At 40.4% G+C, this 19,287-nt stretch overlaps 1 long non-coding RNA gene across 1 annotated transcript; it reads left to right on the forward strand.

The window, feature by feature from the left end:
* The first annotated feature begins 7,839 nt into the window (after nucleotides 1–7,839).
* Nucleotides 7,840–15,068, forward strand: LOC139574170 (uncharacterized). The gene is made up of 3 exons (XR_011674735.1): nucleotides 7,840–7,977; nucleotides 13,626–13,729; nucleotides 13,842–15,068. It is a non-coding gene; the product is annotated as an uncharacterized lncRNA (long non-coding RNA).
* The last annotated feature ends 4,219 nt before the right edge of the window (nucleotides 15,069–19,287 follow it).

Raw genomic sequence — 19,287 nt, forward strand, 5'->3', positions numbered from 1 at the left:
TTTTCATAGCCGATCATTCAGAGTATCTCTCCGCTCCTGCTGTCTCTAGAGAGATGAAAACAGCAGGTCTGGGACAGGTAGCACGTCCGTTGAACAGGTCAGGGTTCCATAGCCGCAGGCAGAACAGTTGAAACTGGAGCAGCAGCACGGCCAGGTGGACTGGGGACAGCAAGGAGTCCTCAGGCCAGGTAGTCCTGAGGCATGGTCCTAGGGCTCAGGTCCTCCGAAAGAGAGAAAGAAAGAAAGAAAGAGAGAAAGTGAGAAAGAGAGAAAAAGAGAGAAAGCGAGAAAGAGAGAGAGAATTAGAGAGAGCATACTTAAATTCACACAGGACACCGGATAAGACAGGAGAAATACTCCAGATAAAACAGACTGACCCTAGCCCCCCGACACATAAACTACTGCAGCATAAATACTAGAGGCTGAGACAGGAGGGGTCAGGAGACACTGTGACCCCATCCGATGATACTCCAGGCCAAACAGGCAGGATATAACCCCACCCACTTTGCCAAAGCACAGCCCCCACACCACTAGAGGGATCACTTCAACCACCCACTTACCATCCTGAGACAAGGCCGAGTATAGCCCGCAATAATCTACGCCACTGCACAACCCAAGGGGGGGGCGCCAAACCCGGAAAAGGAAGATCACGTCAGTGACTCAACCCACTCAAGTGACACCCCCTCCTAGGGACGGCATGGAAGACCACCAGTAAGACAGTGACTCAGCCCCTGTAATAGGGTTAGAGGCAGAGAATCCCAGTGGAGAGAAGGGAACCGGCCAGGCAGAGACAGCAAGAGTGGTTTGTTGCTCCAGTCCCTTTCCGTTCACCTTCACACTCCTGGGCCAGACTACACTCAATCATAGGACCTACTGAAGAGATGAGTCTTCAATAAAGACTTAAAGATTGAGACCGAGTCTGCGTCTCTCACATGGGTAGGCAGACCATTCCATAAAAATTGAGCTTTATAGGAGAAAGCCCTGCCTCCAGCTGTTTGCTTAGACATTCTAGGGACAGTTAAGAAGCCTGCGTCTTGTGACCGTAGAGTACGTGTAGGTATGTACAACAGGACCAAATTGGAAAGATAGGTAGGAGCAAGCCCATGTAATGCTTTGTAGGTTAGCTGTAAAACCTTGAAATCAGTCCTTGCCTTAACAGGAAGCCAATGTAGAGAGGCTAGGACTGGAGTTATATGTTTAAATTTTTTGCTTCTAGTCAAGATTCTAGCAGCCGTGTTTAGCACTAGCTGAAGTTTATTTAGTGCTTTATCCGGGTAGCTGGAAAGTAGAGCATTGCAGAAGTCTAACCTTGAAGTGACAAAAGCATTGATACATTTTTCAGCATAATGTTTGGACAGAAATGTCTGATTTTTGCAATGTTACATAGATGGAAAAAAGCTGTCCTTGAAACAGTCTTGATATGTTCGTCAAAAGAGAAATCAGGGTCCAGAGTAACGCTGAGGTCCTTCACAGTATTATTTGAGACGACTGTAAAACCATCAAAATTAATTGTCAGATTCAACAGAAGATTTCTTTGTTTCTTTGGACCTAGAACAAGCATCTCTGTTTTGTCCGAGTTTAAAAGTAGAACATTTGCGGCCATCCACTTCCTTATGTCTGAAACACAGGCTTCCAGCGAGGTCAATTTTGGGGCTTCACCATGTTTCATCGAAATGTACAGCTGTGTGTCATCAGCATAGCAGTGAAAGTTGACATTATGTTTCCGAATGACAATAAAAAAATATATAGTTAAAACAATAGTGGTCCTAAAACGAAACCTTGAAGAACACCGAAATTTACAGTTGATTTGTCAGAGGACAAACCATCCACAGAGACAAACTGATATCTTTCTGACAGATAAGAAGTATGCCCCTTTATCATGCCATGACAACATGATGGCAGCTTGTACCAGTATTACTTTACTGTCATGAGTAATAATTTGTACATTCATTCTGAAACTGTCCTTACAACTCCTTCTCAGGTTTGTGATGTAATGGAAATGTATTGTACATCAATTTACCTGGTAAAATAAATACATAGAAACACAAACAGCAGGATTTCTTCTTCATAACAGAGCATCTCAAGATGACCTCATACCAGGTGATCTGTGGGTATCTATCAAAGCCTCTTGTGATTGGTCCTCCCAGTAAGACGGAGATCATGCAAAACATTCTAGTCCTCCATCTTTATTAATGTCTCTGTTGAAGAAGGATTCTGCTGTAGACTCTCAACTACCATTAGAGAACTAAACAGATCACCATGTTTCCTACCACAGGAATATTCTTACTGACAGTCTATCTAACAGGTAAGGAAACAGTATGTTTAATTTGACTGTTTATCAAATAAACAAGTTGACATCAGGTTTTAGTTTCAACTTCAACAACATCTCTGCTTTCTATTTCAACAGGTGTTCAGGGTCAGACACTGACTGAGTCTGGACCAGTAGTTAAAAAGCCTGGAGAATCCCACCAACTGACCTGTACAGCTTCTGGGTTCACATTCAGTAGCTCTAGGATGGGTTGGATCAGACAGGCTCCTGGGAAAGGACTGGAGTGGATTTCTTATATTAGCACACAGAGTAATCCAATCTCTTATTCCCAGTCAGTCCAGGGTAGATTCACCATCTCCAGAGATGACTCCAGCAGTAAGCTGTACCTACAGATGAACAGCCTGAAGAGTGAGGACACAGCAGTGTATTACTGTGCTAGAGAGTCACAGTGGTAAACTAATGAGAATAGCCGTACAAAAACCATCTGGTAGAGAAAGGAAGGATGTGCACAAACACACAGACACACGTATGGTATGACCAGTAGACCATGACAAGGGGATACATGAGGAACAATTGTAATGATGTATCAAATAATAACACAATGATACACCTGTTAAATACATGGTGCTAATGTTGTTGATGCACCAACAGGGGACACTCTCTCTCCATATTAATAAAATGAAGACCAGTACTGATGAAGGCTCTGCTAATTCATTTCATTAAAGGAAAACAATTATAATGTGGTTGTTGATTAAATATACTTTACAGTTTGTCAAAATGAAAGTAAAGTGTATTAAATATGTTTCATCCATCTCAAGTATTAACTAATACTTTAATGTAGTGTTTCATATCCCCCCTTCACATTCAAAAATATAACCGATAGAGGGTCTCTGAGTTTTAAGATGGCAAAGGTTGTGTCCAGTTATAGATACAATACATCAATTAAATTTTGTGTATTTAATGTTGTTCATTATTTTCTTTCAACAGGTGTACAGAGTTATGAACTCACTCAGCCAGCCTCTCTGACTGTCCAGCCAGGTCAATCACTGACCATCTCCTGTAAGGTCTCTTATTTTGTTACTAACACTTGGACAGCTTGGATTCGACAGCCTGCAGGGAAAACACTGGAGTGGAAGGGAAATTTATATTCTGGAGACACAGAATACAAGGATTCACTGAAGAACAAGTTCAGCCTCTCAGTACACTCAAGCAGTAATACTGTGTTTATAAATGGGAAGAACCTGCAGACTGAAGACACAGCAGTGTATTATTGTGCCTACCCTCACAGGGATACAAACCAGCACCAGAGCTGTATAAAAAACGATAATCTTGGGAGACACTGTATAGAATATGGAAACTGAAGAGCAGATGTAATGCTCCTCTTTTCCACTAATTTTATTGAAAATTAAATTATTTATCCATAAAATAGTCAGTAAGAATGTCTAGCCCATCTCCTCTGTTAATAAATCAGAGGAGTTATAGTCAATATACCAAATGCACCTGAAATAACAGGGGACAACTTATGCTAAATTGTGATACAAAATATTGACTAGCCTTGCCACTAGGTTCTGTAACAATACATGGGGTAACATACCACAATTACTGAAATTATACAACATTATGACAAACTATAGGACACAGCCGTTCATCTTCCCTGGCCAAAATATGGTGCCTTGGCAACACAGTTCATCACTGCCACGACTGGAAGTCATTATTTACAGATACAAAATGCATGTATAAATGTATGTATGTACTGTATGTATGTATTGTACTGTATTGTATTGTACGTGCATATATTATGAGTACATTATGCATATAGAATGCATCCAGTGATGTATCAAACAAATATTTTTGTAGGACAGACAGTATGCAAATAAACCCCCTCCAATGCTATATAAATGACCTGTTCTGACCTTCCTCACTGCAACCACCCTGTCTGTTAGTACCCAGACAGACACTGCCAGAGAACTAACAGAGAAACATGTTTCTTACATCCCTACTCCTCCTGGCCTTCCTGCCATGTAAGTGGGGGGATTTTAGTCTCTTTGAATACAGGACACCAAACATTGTGTTAGTCAGTTGTTTTACCATTGTGACCTAATGTCGTTTTTGGTGAATTCCTCTCATCTCTCTTTCTCTACACTCCCATCTCATTCAGATCTACACAGCATTAGTCTGACCTCCTCCCCTGCTCAACTCAAACCTCCTGGAGAGCCAATGAAACTATCTTGCCAAGTCTCTGGTTATGCCCTGACAGACTATGGTACAGCTTGGATACGACATCAGCCAGGGAAAACACTGGAGTGGATTGGGATCATTTGGGGTGGTGGATCCATCAACTCTGGAGCCTCTTATAAGAGCAGATTCACCATCTCCAGAGACAGTAGTAATGTACTGTACTTAGACATCACCAGTCTGCAGGCTGAGGACACAGCTGTGTATTATTGTACAAAAACTGGAGGCACAGTGCAACAGCTCAACCTGTACAAAACACCATTCTAACATTCAGCCTACTGAAAGAACAACAGAGGATGATAGGATGACAGCTTTAAGAGCTAAATGTTCAAAAGCACAGACAGTGAAAACCAATATTCAACAAATACACAGGAAGTTGGGCGTAGATTATTTCAGTTTAAAAGTTGCAGTGTTGATTTCTATTTGACTATTTGACTCTAAGTGGCACACTCTATGGTCATAAATTAAACACTCCCATAGTTCATTTAACACTGATGAATACACCATTTTTTGTTGATAAGTGTAAAATATTCGGATTTCCCAAAAATAATCCTATTGCTGTTTTTCTAAACATACTACAGAGTCCCATCCTATAAGTGAATCCCCACAAGTCAATATGGTTCACAGAGGGTTTTCTGACATTCTCATCCCTGACATACTGTACCTGCCTTCTTATGTAAATTACTCATAACTTTCTAACTTTTTTACTATTACATCTCTCTCCCTCTGCCTTATATAAATCAGTCTCTCTGTGTGAATCATATCTCTCTCTGAGTCCTGGAGAGTAAAGATGGGCAACTCCTACAATTTCAGCTTCAACACAAACCATGTTCCCTGATTCTCTGCTGCTGCTGTTGGCAGCGGTCTCCTGTCTCTCAGGATGTGGCTGTTTAACAGACTTATAACATCGTTAAAGGAATATATTATGTAATTAATGCTTACATAGCTGTACTTTTGAGATTGTTCGATATGATATGATGATGTTTCTTAACAGGTGTACACTGTGGTCTTAAGCTCACCCAGCCAAGTTCAATGGTTATACATTCTGGAGAGTCTTTGGTAATCACCTGTAAGGTCTCTGGGTATTCTCTGACTGGTAGCACCAACCTCTATGGAATATCATGGGTCCAACCTGAAGTCATTATACCAGAGTGGGTTGGGAACATCAATCATGATGTAGGCACAGCTTACAAAGATTCTCTGAAACACAAGTTCAGCTTGACCAGAGACTTACAAAGATTCTCTGAAACACAAGTTCAGCTTGACCAGAGACACTTTGAGAGGCACAGTGACTTTAATAGGACAGAGTCTGCAGACTGATGACACAGGTGTCGATTACTGTTCTCGATACCACAGTGATACAAACAAGCCTCAAACCTGTACAAAATCCCAACAGCCTCGAGTAAAAAACAAACTTAATCATATTGTTTTTCCTCGACCAGAAATACTAGTGTACCATTCATAGACGTCTACATAGTAAATCAAGTGTGAAAACACACAAAAGTAATGCTCAAATCATTCCTCTGTACATTTCACTCTACATGATGTGCTGTATCTTATTTGCTCTATAAGAGGTGCCAATTCTCAAGTAAACACAGAGTTCATACTAGCTATCTATAGTTAACCATCGTTATTTCACTGAAAATATCAGCAGCAAGTCATTACATTCTGATACTTATTCTGTGTTTAACATGTCAGAATGATACAAGTTGTTTTTTTCCTCCTTTTGTAACTCTTTCACTCTATGCAAAGCAACTCTCCTCTCTTGTGTATAAAGAGGAATATCTCTCTCTCTTTCACTCAGTTGGCAAGTGCAGTTACCATCAGTTCAGCTTCAACACAAACCATGTCCGCTGTGTCTCTACTGTTGGTGCTGGTAGGTGTATCCTGTGAGTTTTGGGGGACTGATACGTCAACATTGGTGTACTAGGGAGTAATAGAGTTTTGGAAATGTAATTAACAAAATGTTTGGTTTTGTTTGTTTTGTTTTACAGGTGTGTTCTGTCAGACTGAACTCACACAACCAGGCTCTATGACCCTGCAGCCTGGACAGCCTCTGACCCTCTCCTGTAAGGTCTCTGGGTATTCTTTAACCAGCACCAGCTACTGTACAGGTGTGAATCGCCAACCTGCAGGAAAAGCACTGGAGTGGATTGGATACATTTGTCACGATGGTAGCACATATTACAGTGATAAACTGAAAAACAAGTTCAGTATCTCCAGAGACACTTCCAGCAGCACAGTGACTTTAACAGGACAGAGTCTGCAGACTGAAGACACAGCTGTGTATTATTGTGCTCGCTATCCACACTGATACAAACCAACACAGGACCTGTACAAAAACTCCAACACATTCATATGAATATAAAGCTATCCAAACACTAAACATGACACTAGAAAACAAACTTTTAAACAATTAAAACACATGTACTTTATACACAATTACTGTAATACTACAATTTCTTAGCAATGATACTCCATCCATCAAATCTGCTCAAAGTATTAGTATCACGCTCCCCTCTTCATTTGTTTGGTGTATTCTGTCTTTATGTTTGGAAAGCTCAGATTAACTAATCATCCCTTCGTTAAGGATTTGCCCTCTATTGAAAAGCTTTCCACAATTTTATTCAATAAAGATTTCAGGTCACACAGAAACAGCATATTTTCCATAATGTTGTCAAACTGTATGAGAAGTACCTATTAATACATCCATTCCATAGTCTAAGGATTTATGTTTGATAATCCATTCCGTTCCACACCGGCCCTGCTCTCCTTTTCTCAGTTGTGTCTGTTTCTCTCACACACCTCACCCCTCTCTCTTCCCCTCTGTGACCCTCACAGCTGTGTGGCACCACGCTTGGTGAACTCCAGTCTGTCACCTGGGTGTTTCAGGGTCCCAGTTTAGCATCTCTGATGATTCAGATAGACAGTTAAATTAGTTAAATAGCCCAGGGACTGTAGGGACTGTTTATATACACTTTCATGATCTAATTCTCACTACCTTGTTTCAGCTGAGGAGAAAAAGCTGTTTTGCATCAACCACATGAACACAATTTGAATTTGATTAAATGGTTGTTACGATTCCAATGGTGAATGAAGGAGTCAGGCGCAGAGAGCAGGGTAGCTTCGAGCAAGTGGATATACTTTAATATTCCAAAATAGAATATAAACGAGACGGCTACGCCACATAACAAAAGGGCGCGTCAACATACAGTCCACAAATAAACAAGGACAAAATCCACACGAATACAAACACCACAAACAGAATAACAAGCCCGCACAAAAGCCAGCGGGCCTACTGCCCTTAAATAGCCTACCCACAAAACTAAACTCAAAACAGGTGCACCCAATCAGCCCAAACTAACAGAAACAAAAAGAAGAGAATCGATGGCAGCTAGTAGGCCGGTGACGACGACCGCCGAGCACCGCCCGCAGAGGAAGAGGCACCATCTTCGGCGGGATTCGTGACAATGGTGAGATGGATCAAATAATTTAATTTTAATTATTGGTTTGTCAACAGTTGTATTAATTGTATTATTTAAATACATTTACATTACATTTAAGTCATTTAGCAGACGCTCTTATCCAGAGCGACTTACAAATTGGTGCATTCACCTTATGATATCCAGTGGAACAACCACTTTACAATAGTGCATCTAACTCTTTTAAGGGGGGGGGGGGGTTAGAAGGATTACTTTATCCTATCCTAGGTATTCCTTAAAGAGGTGGGGTTTCAGGTGTCTCCGGAAGGTGGTGATTGACTCCGCTGACCTGGCGTCGTGAGGGAGTTTGTTCCACCATTGGGGTGCCAGAGCAGCGAACAGTTTTGACTGGGCTGAGCGGGAACTGTACTTCCTCAGAGGTAGGGAGGCGAGCAGGCCAGAGGTGGATGAACGCAGTGCCCTTGTTTGGGTGTAGGGCCTGATCAGAGCCTGAAGGTACGGAGGTGCCGTTCCCCTCACAGCTCCGTAGGCAAGCACCATGGTCTTGTAGCGGATGCGAGCTTCAACTGGAAGCCAGTGGAGAGAGCGGAGGAGCGGGGTGACGTGAGAGAACTTGGGAAGGTTGAACACCAGACGGGCTGCGGCGTTCTGGATGAGTTGTAGGGGTTTAATAGCACAGGCAGGGAGGCCAGCCAACAGCGAGTTGCAGTAATCCAGACGGGAGATGACAAGTGCCTGGATTAGGACCTGCGCCGCTTCCTGTGTGAGGCAGGGTCGTACTCTGCGAATGTTGTAGAGCATGAACCTACAGGAACGGGTCACCGCCTTGATGTGAGTTGAGAACGACAGGGTGTTGTCCAGGATCACGCCAAGGTTCTTAGCACTCTGGGAGGAGGACACAATGGAGTTGTCAACCGTGATGGCGAGATCATGGAACGGGCAGTCCTTCCCCGGGAGGAAGAGCAGCTCCGTCTTGCCGAGGTTCAGCTTGAGGTGGTGATCCGTCATCCACACTGATATGTCTGCCAGACATGCAGAGATGCGATTCGCCACCTGGTTATCAGAGGGGGGAAAGGAGAAGATTAATTGTGTGTCGTCTGCATAGCAATGATAGGAGAGACCATGTGAGGATATGACAGAGCCACGTGACTTGGTGTATTCATGGTGTGTTCATTAAAACTACATCAAATTGATAAGAAATACAGTGTAGACATTGTTAATGTTGTAAATGACTATTGTAGCTGGAAACTGCAGATTTTTTATGGAATATCTGCACAGGCGTACAGAGGCCAGTTCTCAGCAACCATTACTCCTGTGTTCCAATGTCACGTTGTGTTAGCTAATCCAAGTTTATCATTTTAAAAAGGCCAATTGATCATTACAAAACCCTTTTGCAATTATGTTAGCACAGCTGAAAACTGTTGTTCTGATTAACTTCTTGGAACTATAGGGGGTGCTGTTCCGCATTAGCATATTTGGGTCTCCAAATTAAACTGCCTCGTGCTAAATTCTTGATCGTACAATATGCATATTATTGTTATTATTGGATAGAAAACACCTTCTAGTTTCTATAGAAGTTGGAATTTTGTCTCTGAGTGGTACAGAACAATTTCTACAGCACTTTTCATGACAGGGTTCAGATTTCAGAAATTTTTACCCCTGATCTGGAGTCTGTTTTTAAGGCGACAGTGAATGCTATGAAGAAACCGACACTGCCTACGTCTTCCTCTGGGTGTCTGTACGTCATCACGTTTTGAATGAAGTCTATTGCACAATCCCAGCCATTATAAATCCACAAAATGTATAGGGACCGCCCTTTCTCGTCGTGCGCCTGAAGCGTGAAGGCCATCGGACTTGCCTCGTTCCAAATCGTTGTCTAACCAGCAATATTTCTCCGGTCATGTTTTCAGTCGTTATAGTTGTTAAAAACATCATAATGTAGTTAATTTGAACCGTTTTATAGCAATTTATATCCGTTTAGTGCGATTTTGAGGAATTTATTTGTTGTGCACTCTGAAACTTTGGACACGTTTTGGGGTGTCGGTCGTTGGTGGTGGACATTTCGAAGGACAGAGGACATCTATCGACCAAAAGACGTTTATAACATAGAAAGGATACATTGCCCAAGAATCTGATGGAAGAACAGCTCAAAGTAAGCAATATTTAATATGATAAATCGTGTTTCTGTCGAAATATTTTAAACGCATATTTCGCCATTTTGTTTGGTATAGCTTCACTTGGCGAACCCTGTATTGAAAAGTAAGGATAATTTTAAAAATGTAAATCAGCGGTTGCATTAAGAACTAATTTGTCTTTCGATTCCTGTCAACCCTGTATTTTTTAGTCAAGTATATGATTAGCTTTCAATTAAACTAGATCACTCTGATAGATGACGTCAGACATATTGAGGCTTGATTTCCTAGTATTTTTATTGTGTAACCACGGTTTTGTATGGCTAAATATGCACCTTTTCGAACAAACTGTATATGTATATTGTAAAATGATGTTACAGGAGTGTCATCGGAAGAATTCTGAGAAGGTTAGTGAAAAAATTAATATATTTTGGCGGTGATTACGTTATAGCGCTCTTTGGCTGGAATCGATGCTCTGGTAACGTTTGCACATGTGGTATGCTAACTTATCGATTTATTGTGTTTTCGCTGAAAAACGCTTAGAAAATCTGAAATATGGTCTGAAATCACAAGAACTGGGTCTTTCCATTGCTATGCTTTGTCTATTTTTATGAAATGTTTTATGATGAGTAAATTGGTCATACACGTTGCTCTATCTAGTAATTCTAGTCGATTTGTGATGGTCGGTGCAATTGTAAACTGTGATTTCTACCTGAAATATGCACTTTTTTCTAACAAAAACTATCCTATACCATGAATATGTTATCAGACTGTCATCTGAAGAGGTTTTTTCTTGGTTAGTGGATATCAATATCTTAGTTGAGACGAATTGGTGATAGCACCTGAAGGAGTAAGAAACTGATGGAGTTAGAATAGTGGTGTATTTTGCTAACGTGTTTAGCTAATAGATTTACATATTTTGTCTTCCCTGTAAAACATTTTAAAAATCTGAAATGGTGGCTTTATTCACAAGATCTGTATCTTTCATCTGGTGTCTTGGACTTGTGATTTAATGATATTTAGATGCTACTATCTACTTGTGAAGCTATGCTAGCTATGCTAATCAGTGTGTGGGGGGATGGGGGGTGCTCCCGGATCCGGGGTAGAGGCTCGTTAGAGGTTAAAATCAACCTGAGGATTGATTATAAAAACATTTGACATGTTCCTACGAACTTTACGGATACTATTTGGAATTTTCATCTGCCCGTCATGACCTGCACGAGCCTGTGGATTACTCAACAAAACGCGCCAACCAAATGGAGGTTTTTGGATATAAAAATAATCTTTATCGAACAAAACAAACATTTATTGTGTAACTGGGAGTCTCGTGAGTGCAAACACCCGAAGATCATCAAAGGTAAGCGATTCATTTTATTGCTTTTCTGACTTTCGTGACCAAGCTACTTTGCTGCTAGCTGTTTGTAATGTTTTGTCTACTGATCGATGTCCTCATACAAACACTTTGTTTGCTTTCGCTGTAAAGCTTATTTTCAAAATCTGACACACCAGGTGGATTAACAACAAGCTAAACTGTGTTTTGGTATATTGCACTTGTGATTTCATGATAATGAAATATTTTTAGTAATTTAATTTGAATTTGGCGCTCTGCAATTCAGCGGATGTTGACGAAAATGATCCCGCTAAATGGATCTGTGCACCAAGAAGTTAACTTCTCTAGGGTAGGGGGCAGCATTCAAAATTTTGGATGGAAAGCATGCCCAAATTAAACTGCCAGCTACTCATCCCCAGAAGATAAGATATGCATATTATTAGTAGATTTGGATAGAAAACACTCTGATGTTTCTAAAACTGTTTGAATCATGTCTGTGAGTATAACATAACTTATTTAGCAGGCGAACCCCCGAGAACAAACCATTCAGACTTTTTTTTTTGAGGTCACTCTCTTTTCAATGGGTTTTCATTGGGAATCCAGATTTCTAAGGGACCTTCTTGCATTTCCTACCGCTTCCACTGGATGTCAACAGTCTTTAGAAATTGGTTGAGGTTTTTTCCTTTGTGTAATGAAGAAGTACGGACATCTTGAACGAGGGTCACTTGAAGTGTCCTGTTAGATAGAGGAGCATGACCAGAAAGCTAGTTACAGTTTGTTTTAATCCTGTATTGAACACAGATCATCCCGTCTTCAATTGTATTGATTATTTACGTTAAATATACCTAAAGTTGTATTACAAAAGAGGTTTGAAATGTTTTGGCAAAGTTTACAGGTAACCTTTGAGATATTTTGTAGTCACGTTTCACAAGTTGGAACCGGTGTTTTTCTGGATCAAACGCGCAAAATAAATGGACATTTTGGATATCGACGGAATTAATCAAACAAAAGGACCATTTGTGATGTTTATGGGACATATTGGAGTGCCAACAACAGAAGCTCGTGAAAGGTAAGGCATGAATTATATTTTTATTTCTGCGTTTTGTGTCGCGCCTGCAGGGTTGAAATATGCTTCTCTCTCTTTGTTACTATGGGGCTATCCTCAGATAATAGCATCGTTTGCTTTCGACGAAAAGCCTATTTGAATTCTGACATGTTGGCTGGATTCACAACCAGTGTAGCTTTAATTTGGTATCTTTCATGTGTGATTTAATGAAAGTTTGATTTTTATAGTAATTAATTTGAATTTGGAGCTCTGCATTTTCTCTGGCTTTTTGCCAAGTGAAACAGTAGCGCCCCGCCTAAACTCAGATGTTTTTATATAAATATGAACTTTACCGAACAAAACATACATGTATTGTGTAACATGAAGTCCTATGAGTGTCATCTGATGAAGATCATCAAAGGTTAGTGATTCATTTTATCTCTATTTCTGCTTTTATTTCACTCCTCTCTTTGGCTGGAAAAATGGCTGTGTTTTTCTGTGACTTGGCTCTGACCTAACATAATCGTTTGGTGTGCTTTCGTCGTAAAACCTTTTTGAAATCGGACACTGTGGCTGGATTTACAACAAGTGTATCTTTAAAATGGTGTAAAATACTTGTATGTTTGAGGAATTTTAATTATGGGATTTCTGTTGTTTTGAATTTGGCGCCCTGCAGTTTCACTGGCTGTTGACGAGGTGGGACGCTACCGTCCCACATACCCTAGAGAGGTTAACAAAATAGGGACTATAACAGGGCAGAACCTGGAGGCTGAAGACACAGCTGTGTATTATTGTGCCAGAGACTCAGTGATACAAACCAGGGCCAGACATGTACTGTACAAAACTCACTCATCCCTTAAACAGTTGGAGCAATGGTGATATTAACCTTGTTACTGTAATAATATAAAGTCAAATCGTCCCATGGAATGATTAATTTAGTTTATACTACATTGGTATATTTGACTATTTTTTTTTACTTAGACAGTTTGCTCAATATATAGCTCCAACCTTCTCCATAATATAATATATAATCACACGTTCCAAACTGTGGACCTTCTTATTAAGAGCTTCATTATGCCAACCTCTACAGTATAACTCCTCCCTCCATCCATCTCTCTATGTCTCTCTTGTTCTTTCCCAACTTGAACAGTGTCTGTCTGTCTGTCCTTAGAGGCCCTCTGAGTCCTGGAGAGTAGAGAAGAGCAGTGCCTACCTGTTCAGCTTCAACACAAACCATGTTCCCTGCATCTTTACTGCTGCTGTTAGCTGTATCCTGTGAGTCTCTCTGCTAATACAAATGGAGATTTATTACAACTATGGATTGATAATTTCAAATTTCAGATGAAAACTGACAATGGTGTGTATTGAAGTGTGTTTCTCCTTCCAGGTGTCTACTGGGATATTGAACTCATCCAGTCTGGTCCAGTGGTTATAAAACCAGGGTTTTCTATACCGTCTTATTGTCCTGCATGGATACGACAAGCTGAAAGCAAAGCTTTGGAGTATGTTGGAATTACATACAGTAGTAGTACTTCCACTGCAGACTCTAAAGAGCGAGATCACTTCTAGATATGACATCTCCAGCAGTACAGTGTTTCTGCAAGGGAACAACAACCAGACTGAAGACAGCTGTGTATCACTGTGTTAAGCGGACACAGTGATACAAACCACCACCAGAGCTGTAGAAAAACCCTTCCTCAGTGATTCATTGTATAATAGGACTCATTCAATTAAATAGAACAGATGTTTCTCAATATCAAATGTGTAAATTCATTTAAGTCCTATTTATCCCTGGCGGTGCTGGAACTAAATATTTGAAATGTTTGCCAATTATACTCCTTCCAGACTGATGACTCCAGACCTTGATGGTATTCTAATTGATGTCTACTAAACATTCAATTAACTCATGCATGATCCATTATACGTTTTAATCATTCATGGAAAGGTGATACGGAACAATACGGAACAATAAGTTTTTTTGTGTTATATATTATGAAAAAGACACAAAGAAGAAATATGTTTTAAATAAAATATATCCAAAAAAGAAACTGGAGACCATTAACACAGTTGTGACAAGATGGAGTACAGCTATGACCGGAAGTGACTTTTCACAGCAGGTTAGGAGAACATTTTAGCTAACACTTACCTTATTGCTAACCTTAACCTAATTATCTTAACCTTCTGAGTAAGAACTTCTAACCTGCTATGTAAGTTATCCTTACCTGCTGCTTAATTTCTCCTAACCTGCAACTAAAAATTATATTCTGGTTATAGCTTTATTCCACATAGTCAATATCCATGAACACTTCTGTGTTATGATATCAAAAACATTGGCAAAGAGTTAAACACATTGTATCACGGCCCTGCCTAACATTATCCACCAGTAAAAGTCAGTCTTTTTACATGGACAACACATAGTATTTATAGCTTGTACAGTTATTAAATAATTGTGTTTCTACTGATATCCCCATAAATTGTATATGTCTGTCCTTTCCCTATGCAAATATGTCTGTTCTCTCCCTCTTCCTCCCCATATATAATAACCTAGCTGTATCTGAAAGTCTTAGTGCGTACCTCTGAGTCCTGGAGAGTAGAGAAGAGCAGCTCACCAGTTCAGCTTCAATACAAACCATGTTCCCTGAAACTCTGCTGCTGCTACTGGCAGCTGTCTCCTGTGAGTTCCTGACTGTAGTCTGATCAGTATAACCTGTGTTGCTGTGACACTGATGTGACTCCTTGATTGATCTGACCTGTCATTCCTATCCCTCCTCAGGTGTTCACTGTCAGGTCGTACTCACACAGGCTGAACAGTCAGTCCAGGGGACCCCTGCAGGACCCCTCAAACTCACATGTGCCTGTAGTGGAATCACTCTAAGCAGCAGTTATATGCACTGGATTCGCCAAGCACCTGGAAAAGGACTTGAATGGATCATTTACTATTATTCTGACAGTAGTAAGAGCAATGCCCCGGTAGTACAGGGCCGACTCACTGCATCAAAGGACAGCTCTAATTTCTATCTCCACATGAGCCAGTTGAAGCAAGAGGACTCTGCAGTGTATTACTGTGCTAGAGACTCACCATGGTTAAACTAATGAGAATAGCTGTACACAAACCATCTGGTAGAGAAAGGAAGGACGTGCACAAACACACACGTATGGTATGGCCAGTAGACCATGACAAGGGGACACATGAGGAACAATTCTAATGATGTATCAAATAATAACACAATGATACACCTCTCCATATGATTAAAATAAAGACCAGTAGTGATGAAGGCTCTGATAATACATTTTATTGCAAGAAAAAAGTATAATTTGGATTTTGATTCAAAATGCTTTAGTTTGTCAAAACGAAAGTAGTGTCTTAAATATGTTTCATCCACCACAAGTAGAGTAGAGAAGAGCAGCTCTCACCAGTTCAGCTTCAACACAAACCATGTTCCCTGCATGTCTGCTGCTGCTGGCAGCTGTCTCTTGCGAGTCTCTAGGGATTTTGGAGGAAAGACAAAACAACGAAAATTGCCTGTAGTATAAACCTGGCTTCAACACAGCTACTAGAATTGATATAGTGTAAGTGTAACATGTTGCTATTTTGTGTATTTAACGTTGATCATTATTTTCTTTCCCCAGGTGTACAGAGTTATTAACTCACTCAGCCAGCCTCTATGACTGTCCAGCCAGTCTGTTACTTGTGTTACTACATTCTGGATTCAACTGCAGGGAAAACATTGTAGTGGATTTGATATATCAATAATGCTGGAGACACGGCTTATAAAGATTCACTGAAAAACGGCATCACATTGTTTTCAAAAGGAGTCTGCAGACTGAAGACACAGCTGTGTATTATTGTGCTCCCCTCCACAGTGATACAAATCAGCACCAGACCTGTACAAAAACCCACCTTCTGGGTAGATGATGTGAAGGGACTCATAAACACAGAGATTTAGTTTACTGTTGCAGTTTAATGTTCCTGAATGTATACATAGGAAATATGTAAACAGATGTATCATCTGATTCCCTCCATTATGAGCAAAACGTTCACAAGCACCCACTGTATGAAATCCATACTTATCACTGGTGACATACAAGATCATCTATTAAGGACCACGATGGAAATGAATATCTGACATCTAATGTAATTAAATAACTGGAGTCCACTATCACCTCTGTCTTGTGATGCAAAAATATTGGCAATAGGTTTGGCTAGTATCAAGAGTCATCCCACTGGACACAAACTGTCTGAATCAACGTTGTTTCCATGTCACTTTGTTTAAAACTATTTTTTTCCATCTGTTGACATTTAAACAAGGTGGAAAACTGATTGGATTTGCAAGAAGCCATCAATGTAAAGGAATTTCTGGAATTTTTGTATTTTCTTCCAACTTTTAACCAAAATCGTAGTTATTTTTGTGTGTGTGTTTGAATTCACGTTAGATGACAACTGAATCAAATGTAAATCAAAACGAGACATTAAACTGATGTATGTGCCCAGTGGTTAACTATTACTCACTAGTAACAATCTAGCTTATTGCAATATAAATTGAATATTAAAATCTGGCATAGTTATCAAAGAAAAGTTTTGATATAGTTATGAAAGAAAGGTTTACTGCTATTCCCATTCCTCCCACACCTGCCTCTTCTCCCTATGCAGATTGTACCACACTCCTCTATTCCTCTCTTTCTCCCCACCTCTCCCTTATATAAACAGTCTCTGTGTGTGTCCCTCTGTGTCCTCGAGAGTAGAGAGGAGCAGCTCCCATCAGTTCAACTTCAAAATTAACCGTGTTCCCTGCATGTCTGCTGCATCCTGTGAGTCTCTCTGGATTTGGGGGGGAACTCGACACATATTTGGATTGGCAGAAATATAAACAATTCTAATGTATCTTCAAGTTTGTTTGTGAACAATGTTAATATATTTGTGTATTTTATCGATACAGGTATTTACTGTGATATCACGCTAACCCAGCCTGGTTCAATTGTTGTAAGGCCAGGAGAATCCTTTTGTAAGGTTCTGTACTTATTTTCTGAGTCAACCTTGTGTTCTTGAACATAGCCCTGTTTCTTTGTGTTCTTGAACATAGCTCTGTTTCTTTGTGTTCTTGAATGTAGCCCTGTTTTTTTGTGTTCTTGAACGTAGCCCTGTGTTTTTGTGTTCTTGAACGTAGCCCTGTTTCTTTGTGTTCTTGAACGTAGCCCTGTTTCTTTGTGTTCTTGAACGTAGCCCTGTTTTTTTGTGTTCTTGAACGTAGCCCTGTTTATCATTTTTGTTCATTGATTTCACCTGTGTTAGTTATTCACATGGTCTCATCAGCACCTTATTTAGTTCAGTTCATTCTGTTTGTGCCTTTGTGAGGTATTGTTAGTTTTCACTCTACTAAGCCTTTTCCTAGCTCGTTTGTGAAAACCAGTTATAGCCTTCAGTCCTAGTTTTGATTCACCTGCCTGTTTGCCTTCCTGTGTATGACCGATTCCTGCCTTCTGCGAAGGTGAAATTAACACCTGCTGCGCTCTGTGCGTTAATCTGCACCTTTTTCTCCCTGAGTATTCATTACACCTTTACCATCTCCTGTAAGACCTCTAGTTATACTCTTGCTAGCTATTGTACTAATTGGATTTGACATTATGAGGGCAAAACCATGGAGTGGATTGGTTATGGGGTTTGCGGAACTGGCAGTGGGAGCACCAGCATCATAGACCCACTTAAGAGCAAAATCGGCTACACAACTGACACTTCCAGTAGCACAGTGTTTCTACAAGGGAAGAACTTTCAGACTGGAGACACAGCTGTGTATCACTGTGCTCGCAATTCCAACAATGATACAAACCATGGCCAGAGCTGTACAAAGCCATTATCTGGGGACACATGGAATATGAAGAGCAGAGATGTGACCTTTAGTTCCAATTTCACACTCTAGGAGGAAGGCTAAGTTAAGGATTTCCCCTATATTGAAAAGCTTTCCACAATGTTATTCAATAAAGATATTTTTCAAGGGTTGATTCAGAGAACATGGTTTCTCTCTGGTACATTTCAGTAACAGATGGTACAGAAACATTGATCCACTTTCATAACTAACTAATCAACAATTTGACATTGCATCCCTTCCACATATCGTTGGTGTAAGAGAGAGTGTTTTTCAACTTACCCAGTAAAATAAAGATAAATATACATAAAAGATATCAAAGGTGAACTGTGGGTGTATATCAAAGCCTCTTGTGATTGGTCCTCCCAGTAAGGAGCTCATGCAAATACTCCAGTCCTCCATCTTTATTAATGTCTCTGTTGAAGGTTGTTTCTGCTGAGGACTGTATCAACTACCTTTAGAGAACTACACAGATCACCATGTTTCCTACCACAGGAGTATTCTTACTGACAGTCTATCTAACAGGTGAGGATATGCAGCCTAATTATAAGCTTATCACGGAAATAAATAGACACATTAGCTTTAGGCTTCAAAACCCTCTTCAACATTCTATGTATTTCAACAGGTGTTCATGGTCAGACACTGACTGAGTCTGGACCAGTGGTTAAAACACCTGGAGAATCCCACAAACTGACCTGCACAGCCTCTGGGTTCACATTCAGTAGCTATGGAATGAACTGGATCAGACAGGCTCCTGGGAAAGGACTGGAGTGGATAGCTTATAGTCATAGCACTACTGCTTACTACTCCCAGTCGTTTCAGGGTAGATTCACCATCTCCAGAGATGACTCCAGCAGTAAGCTGTACCTACAGATGAACAGCCTGAAGAGTGAGGACACAGCAGTGTATTACTGTGCTAGAGAGTCACAGTGGTTAAATTAAGGGAGAAGCCATACAAAAACCACTTCCCCA

The sequence above is a fragment of the Salvelinus alpinus genome, chromosome 1 (assembly GCF_045679555.1).
Source record: "Salvelinus alpinus chromosome 1, SLU_Salpinus.1, whole genome shotgun sequence".
In the NCBI taxonomy this organism is placed as follows: Eukaryota; Metazoa; Chordata; class Actinopteri; order Salmoniformes; family Salmonidae; genus Salvelinus; species Salvelinus alpinus.